Below are 8,908 nucleotides of genomic sequence, written 5' to 3' on the forward strand. Positions count from 1 at the left end.
GAGTTTGGATTTCTGGCATCCAGAATTATAAGGGAATAAATTTTTGTTGTTTTTAGCCAAAAAGTCTATAGTAATTTACTACAGTAGCCACAGGAAACTAATATAACTGCATCATTATTTAATAGTTAGGAATCACAGCAGATAAGCTGGACAAATCATAGATGATTTTGAGGGGGAATATTCATCCATATTCTGTAATTTGGGTGGAGACACTTCTTTACTATCTTTTTGGGTTGCAACATAGTTCATTTTCTAGGTTACAAAGACGGACTAGATGTGCCCTCACAGGTTTTTAGAATAGAGATGGAAAGAAAGGGTACCGTTTACAAGGACACCTAAAGGATAAAATATGAGAATAAATTAAGCCAGAGACATTCAAAGCCTACCTGAGAAACAATTTTAAGTACTACTGAAGGATCTAAATACTTCAACAAAATTTTGGAAGGTGGAAAAATATAACATGGTCTTGTATAAGAAAACTCAATGGCATAAAATTGTCAATGTTTTCAAAATGAATTTACTAATATTATCTCATTAAACAACCCAACAGTTTCATCTCCCTACAGAAAAAAGTTGACTCAGAAGTTGAATAGAAGTATATTCTAAAATTTACTGTTTATAGTTAATTCAGTCTTCTGAAAGAAAATTGCCCAAAGAAATAAATTAATAATATGCATCAATTCAAATTTTAGTTTTCCTTCTTTTTAAAAGATACGGTAGCAAATAATATGGTGACTTGTAGTGAAAATAAAAGAGAAGAGGATTTACCATACCATCTTTTGACATTCATATAGTAGATAATCCAAAGAAAAAAATTATCACTATTAGGATGGATAGACCAAATACTTTGAACATAAATAAATGACTGAGTGCATGGAAATACACAAAAGATACTATAGTTAACTACAAAAATTTCAATTTATAGAAATCAATTAGGTAGAAGTTAAAATGGTACAAGTACAAAAGTTAAAAATGAAAATTAACTTTTTTATCATGATGAATGTATCTTGAAATGTTGAATGAGGAAGAAAGGAGGAATGAGAACATACAGTATCCATATTTAGTTACAAAACATTCTCATCAGTTCTAGGATACAATGCGTTTTTATGCTCAAGTTTACTTAGCATTTTTTTGTTTGGTAACATTAATCAAAGCCGGCGTAGTAAATTTAATCATGGCCTTACAGATCATGAACGCAAACACCTGTACAAGTTGGATGTGCCGGTACAATTATCTTTACTGGAAAATATTGCCAATATTAACAGGAAAACATCTCCAATAAGTAAATTTGCAAGTTATTTGCCCTTAATTTTTTCTTGTTTTATAAGTAAACACTGCTCTGTTTATTGACCAAAGGTAAAATATATTATCATTGAACTCATCTTTTAACTGCTCACACGATTTTTAACTTATAAACTTTCTCCTTGGGTAACAAAAGATACAGCTTTCTTCCTCATAGTTTTCAGCAATTATGAAAAATTTTAATCTCTACACATAATTTGTTTCTATAGTTCAAAATATAGCTATCCTTTTTCCCCACCCAGATTTGGGGCACAGTCCCAGCACACATGTCAAAATTTATAGAGAGATGATCAACTTACTTTTCATTTGTCAAAAATTAAGACTTCAGTTGAGTATTGACCTTCCGATGAATTAATTCCTAAGAATCCATTATTTTTACCAACGATTCAATGCTCGGATTTTAAAACCTTGACCTAGAGCAGGGGTAGGAAATGTCCAGCCCAAAGGTCGTATATTGCTGGCGAAATCATTTGGTCTGGCCCTGCCAAGGCAACCACAGGGTGGGACTCGAAATTCAATAAATCTAGGAGCCTTTTTCATAGCAACATAAATTTATAGTAAGTGAATTACATTAAACGGATGATGTTATGAATATCCAAATGACCCTTGGCAGAGAAAAGGTTCCTCTTCCCTTATCTAGAGCATTGAGCATAAGCATAAACTTTAATTTTTAAAATGTATAAACTGATGATGTCATGTTTAGCCCTCAACAAAGTAGGTTATAGCAAGGCAATTTTTAACTAATATGAAGATTTTATTTAAGATGGAAAATAGTCACAGACTGATTAATTATACCAAATAAACATATAAACTGAATTAATTTCAAAAATAAGATAAAATATATGGTGTTTCACTTAGCTATAGGTACATTGAAATTAATGCACCTTAATTAAATTAAGTAAATGTTGACAATGTCATATTTTTCATTTCAACTGACCTAACACTTAACAAGTATCCAGTATGAGCCTCCATGCCATCATGCTCCAGAGAGGGTCTCTCCCAAGCATACCTGTAAAGAAGCTGGAAACAAAGCGAATTTTCTAGAACAATGAAGACACAGGGGAAATTAAGATTCAAAATCCAAGTTGCTGCTATTGTTGTTGTTATTGTTTAAATACGTCTATTACCTTGTTTGTGCTGATGTTATCACAGGTGTTTACATATGTCCAACCTAATCAAATTGTACACATTAACTCTATGAAGTTCTTCATATATTATTTATATGTCAATAAAGGCATTTAAAAAATTCAAGTTAGATTTGGTAACTTCATGAGGGCCCAACAGTTTATCCATCCTTAAATGTCAACTCACCTTCAAATTTCTGTATGTATATATATTCAACTGCCATCACAGTGTGTTACTTTTATTAAATTCTTACAACCATTGCAGTGGGCACTGCACATGTTGTCACCCAATCATGTGCACTAATGGATCATTGTTCATTTATTTCACATGCCAGTCTTTTCAGCAACTCAGAGAAGAATCTTGCACATTCCTTATAGTGTTTGGTACAATATACTGGGTGTGTTGTACTTCTCAAGAGATACTTGTTGAGGAACTAATTTGTTTTTCCAGCGATTGTATTTTTTAGAACAGTAGTCTTCAACCTTGACTTCAATTATAACAATCAGGGAGATTTTAAATATCACTATATCCAAGACACACCCCTGCTCAATTAAATCCTAATCTCCATGGGTAGGACCCAGGCATCAATATTTTTTTCAAGCTGAAAATTTAGGTTAACTATATTTTTAAAGTCACCTAAGACATTCCAGTGCATACAGAAGTTTTAGGGAAAAAGTATTGTGCCCTAAGAATCTTATTTCATGCTGTGGTATTTTAATGTTCAGAAGTCACACAGAAACAGCTTTAGGTATGCATATGCCACTCATATTCATCCTTTAAAAACTTCTTTGGTACTGTATCCAAGCTATCCAAAAAACAATACAATTAAGAAATTGACTACGCAGAAATAATAGTATATTCCTAATTGTGAGGTTCTCCTTGCCGTTGTGGATTCCAAATTTATGAATTCAATTATGGCATCTGAATTTTGCATATTCTTATCTTAGCTATTCTTCTTCTGCTTCTACTCTTTGCCAGGATTTGAGTCTCTTGAACCTAACATCTATTCTGTAAATCTCTAAAAATACCAAGCCAGTTTCCTATTTTGGACACTGCAGGGAAATTAATAACTAAAGTTTCTCTTTTGTTCCCCTGCCTGTGTCTCAAAAGCAGTTCCACAAAGAACACATGGTGACCATTATTATTAGTAGAAAATATGAGTGACGAGTTTCTGTATCTTCACAATTTGTTCTGAACAACTTGAGTAGCTATTTCTTTTTTAAAAGAAGAGGACATGTGCTGGGGGTAGGGAAGCCCTGGGAAAGGTCAATGGGGAAAAAGAGGAGACATATGTACTACTATTTGTAAGACTTTAAACAATAAAATGAAATAAAAAAAAACACACAACTACCTACTGGCAGATGGTTTTCAAAATGCCAGTCTTTTTTATCATCTTCCAAGTAGGTCATATATATTGACTATTAACTTTGGAGAAAAAAGTCTGACTATTTTGTAATAAAGAATCAAATATATAAATGAAACTATAATAAACTACCCTAAAATGTGTTACTATTTTTATTTACAATTGGTAAGACCTTCAATGATTTTATAAAAAATAGTGTTCTTTCAAATACACTAGTGTTCTTTCAGAGTGTGCACTGTGATTATAATTATAACCAGGAAGCTAACTTCTGGCGTTTTAACTGGGGAGCCTAAGCAATTTTAAAAAGTACTTGCCTTGGGAGGATATGTTTGTATCTCTTCTATGGTCCTACTTTATGCTTAGCTAATTTTCAACAAATATTTATTAAATACCTATTATGTACCTATTCTTTTAAGAATTGACATACAAGACTCAGCTCCTGCCGTGAAAAAAAAATTGTTTTTCTTTGTGAAAAAAATGTCCTGTAAATATATTTTGATTGTTGATACTGAATTTGAGAACAGCAATGGTAAGATTGGCTTGACAAAACAAATACTTCCTTAATAACTTCACTTCTGTAAAGTTTGGAGTTGAGCTAGGTACCAGGATATCCATGGAAGACACTTAACTGTGTAATCCTTAACAAGTCATTTACTACCTTTAAGAACTTTATTTTAATAAGTAACAATTTCACTATACTTAAAGTAAATTTCAAAAAAATAAATAAATAAATAAATAAAACTTGCTCTGAAGAGATATTTTCCCTCCCAGCATTTCCTTTTAACTTATTTGGGCTTTCAGCAGTAGAGTGATCAGGATTTTTCTGCTTCCTTAAAACTATGCAAAAGTTGATGTAGCTCTGTCTCCGTTGTTCTGTCTCTTTCCTTTCCTATTCCTCTTTCTTTCTTTTTTAAGTAATATTGTTTTTTATTTTTCTCTTTTTCTTTTTTATCTTTACTGTTGAAAGTATTACAGATGTCCCCCTCCCCCCGCCACCATTAACCTTCCCACCCTGCCCTTGTCCCTACCACCACCCCTATCCTGCACCCTACTCTTTCTCTAGGCCTTCACCACTCTATAATCTGTGTCCTTGGATTATGCATATATGCATATGAAATATCTAGCTAATCTCCCCCACTCTCCCCACCACCACCTTGCCTTCCCTCTGAGAGAGATCTTTAAACAGGTTGTATTGTAATTTTACTTTATATACGCTCATGATTGCTAGTATTTATGGGACACTTACTATGTGCAAGATACTGCTATAAAATGTTTTCCATACATTAAATTTATTAAGGCCTCACAACACTAGGTATTATTTTTATCCTTATTGTATATGTAATAAAACCAAGACTAATAAAAGTAAATGACTTAGCAATGAAATCCATCTAGGTAGTGAGAGAAAAAAAAATAGAACTCTGTTTCTCTTTTCCTAAAACAGATACGGGAATTTAGGAGTGGAAAGGATTTTAAATTAATCTGCCCCGTCGTTTTTCAGATGAGATAGCTGAGTCATGCAGAAGATAAATGCCTTCACTATTCCTTATATCACCTTTATAATATGCCCCGATTACAATAATGCAAATATTACCCACTGAGTGGTGGATGTTATTTCCATAGTTCACAGAGATTCTGTCCCAGGGCAATGCCTCTGAGCCCAGCTGCCATGGGCACTGGTCACCAGGTGCCTACATGAGCTCCCCTTCTCAGGAGAAATGTGGTCAATGGGAGACACCTTGCTCAGGAAGTCTCGTCATCCCACCACTGCTAATGACTGATGGACTTGTATCTTAGAAAAGGCTGTCTGGCCCTCTACCCCTGTTGATCAGGTAAAGGCTAGACTTTGAGACCACGCTTTTCCTTAGCTCTTTGTCCTTCCCAGGCCTACTCCACTCCCTTCTGAAGGGCACTTCTTCAATAGACCATAAGCAACCTAATTGGTGCCTCTCTATTTTTAAGGAACCTGACCTAAGAGATAGATATGTTTATATGTATGTATAGATGTAAATTGCTCATACACTGAAGAAAATAACACATGATTTACTATTGTGTTCACATAATTAGGTGTATGAATGATAAGAATGAATTGAGGAAGATGTGGTATATTTGTACAATGAATAGTATTCAGCCATGAGAAAAAAGGACAGCCTGCCATTTGCCACAACACAGATGTTGAGCACATGATGCAAAGTGAGATAAGTCAGACAAACAAGGACAGTATATATGATATCACTTACATGTGGAATCTAAAAGATCCAAATTCTTAAACATGGACAGTAAAATGATTTCCAGGGAATAGGGAAGTGGGACAGGACAAATATTGTTTAAGGGTGTACACATTAATAATGAGTAGTAAATAATAAGCCCTAGCCATCTAATGCTCAGTAGAGTGCATAGAGACAATATCAAACTTGGTAAGAAACTGTAACTTAGTTATTTCAACCACTAAAAACAAAGGATAATTGTGTAACATGGGCTGTCGCTATAATGGCAATCATATTGCAGTATGTAAATGTATCAACTTAATATATTGCATACCTTAAATTTGTCCAGTTATATGTTAAGTATAGTTAATTAAAAAAGGAAGTAATTGTGGAATTAATCACAAGGACTGAGGAAACAATACAACTGAGAGAACAATACAAATTGGTACATAAATGATCCTTTCTATGAAAATTAATGTCACTAAATTAAATTAATACATTAAAAAACAATTCAACAAGACACCTCACTTATAAATAACTTTATTTATGAGGGCATGGTGAAATTAATGTTAATTCTAAAATGAGTCTAGGTCTAGCCTCCTCAATTCTTAGCAAGGATACAGAAGACTAGAGTTGATCAATCCTTTTACTAAGGTCACCCTGATTGTCTCTAATAGAACTGGGCCTTGAACACTGACTGCTTAAATTATACTGATTCTTTCCCATGATGTCTAATAACAGAAAAGATCTTATAAAAACGTCTGTTTAGCAACTGTGTCAAACAAAAGGCATTTATGGAAACATTTTAGATGCTCAACAAATGCAAGGTTTTGCTGAAAAGGACAATAAAAATGTTAGTGCCACTTATTGAGCATCAGGTGCCAGGCATTGTTTAAGAATTTTAAATATAATATGCTTTCAATCATCAAAGCAAACCTATGATATGAAAATCAACATTTCACAGAAGAGAAAACTGGAACTGGGAGATTTCCCAGACCTGACAGTTTCCAAAGACTGTGCTCTTAACTAGTAGACAGTTGTTACCTGGGAAGGAAAAGTCATAGAAATCTGGGCCATGGGGGGTCAGCTATAAGGCAGGGATGCTATTTACCTTTGCAGTAACTAGTTAGTTTGGGGTGTTCAGCACAGAAGTGCCCAAAAGGCAGCAGCCAGTTAGGGAAGGAGAGAACCTGTGTTTTATTTAGCCAATCTGGTCAGAGTATACTGGTCAAAACCCAAGAATAGAGAATTAATTTTAAGAAGAAAAACAACATTACCTAAACCAGCAGTTCTCAACCTGTGAGTCGCGACCCCTTTGGGGGTCGAACGACCCTTTCACAGGGGTCGCCTAAGACCTTCGGAAAACACATATATAATTACATATTGTTTTTGTGATTAATCACTATGCTTTAATTATGTTCAATTTGTAACAATGAAAATACATCCTGCATATCAGATATTTACATTAGGATTCATAACAGTAGCAAAATTACGGTTATGAAGTAGCAACGAAAATAATTTTATGGTTGAGGGTCACCACAACATGAGAAACTGTATTAAAGGGTCGCTGCATTAGGAAGGTTGAGAACCACTGCCCTAAACAGAATGTATTGATTACTAGCAATGGTCACTGCAATCAATACTCAATTACGAATTCAGTTAGAACAGTTGGAATTAACTATATTCACAGGAGCAAATGATTTGCCCTTTTAACATAAACTCTGGGTATACAAATACAAATAAGCTGGCATATACTCATTGATAAAATTGGGAGGGCTGGGTCATGAAGGGCCAATAATGACCATGCTTGATGTACATACAGAAAAAGACATATTAATCCTGGGAAGTGAAGGAACAAAGGTGTTTTCAAACAATTTTGAAAGCTTAAGGTCAATCTGTCAGTCCAGTATGTGTGTGGCATTTTATAAAACTAAAGGGCCACATTTTTTAATATTTGTTTAACTTAATAATAAGAGCGCTAATATTTGACAAGCAAAATACCTAAATAGCATGGTGAATGTAGTGATCACTTCATCATAACTATGGATATAAAATTAGAGAATATCTAGTAAGTGCTAATAATAAGATATATATATATATTTCTCATTTTTGTACACTTTTTCATCCACTTTTCTCATAGAACTACTTAGTCATGCATACCATCTCTGTTAACAATATTCTACACTGTTAAGTAGAGAGTAGGATTGGGCTCAGGGTGCTTCTGGATCTGGTCTTGCTCACAGAACAAATCCTCCCATAGAAAAATCATTGCGTAGACCGTGACTCCAAGGTGACTTGATTCTAGTGGTGATTCAGCTTATTGAGAGCTCCCACATCACATAAAATGGGGTAATATATATTTTAGAGATTCACTGGAGACTTGGCAGCTGAATGGTTGAAGCTTTATTTTTATTTTATGGAAAATCTATCTGGAGTTCTAAACTCTCTTATAGATAACATTTAGAGCAATATTTAATTATTTAACTTATAATTAGCTATAATTAAATTGTGTGCTATCATATCCAGGCACTTGTCTGTGTTAGTACCTTTTGCCATGTAACTCAATCAAGCTAGTATAAACTTTAAATGAACAGAGATGATTGAATTTCACACCACATTGTGCAAACTATATGCTAACATGAGCACCCAGTGACATAGCGACAGTGTATGTATGCACTACCTGTGATTTATTTATACTCCTTCATTTATAAAAAAGCAATATTTAAAATCATTACACTTTAGAGGTAGAGAGAACCTGAAATTATTAGTCCACCCTCTTTCATTTGTGAGATATGGAAACAAACCTGCAATAATTAAAGCCTTTTTATGGATGAACAGAATCAAATGCTGATAACTTACTATGTAATTTAGATCAAGGGTATCTTGGACTGCATATAACCAGAAAAAAAACAAT

Source organism: Myotis yumanensis, unplaced genomic scaffold (genome assembly GCF_028538775.1).
Source record: "Myotis yumanensis isolate MYYU_CA2020_CCGP unplaced genomic scaffold, mMyoYum1.0.hap1 SCAF_6, whole genome shotgun sequence".
Classification (NCBI taxonomy): Eukaryota; Metazoa; Chordata; class Mammalia; order Chiroptera; family Vespertilionidae; genus Myotis; species Myotis yumanensis.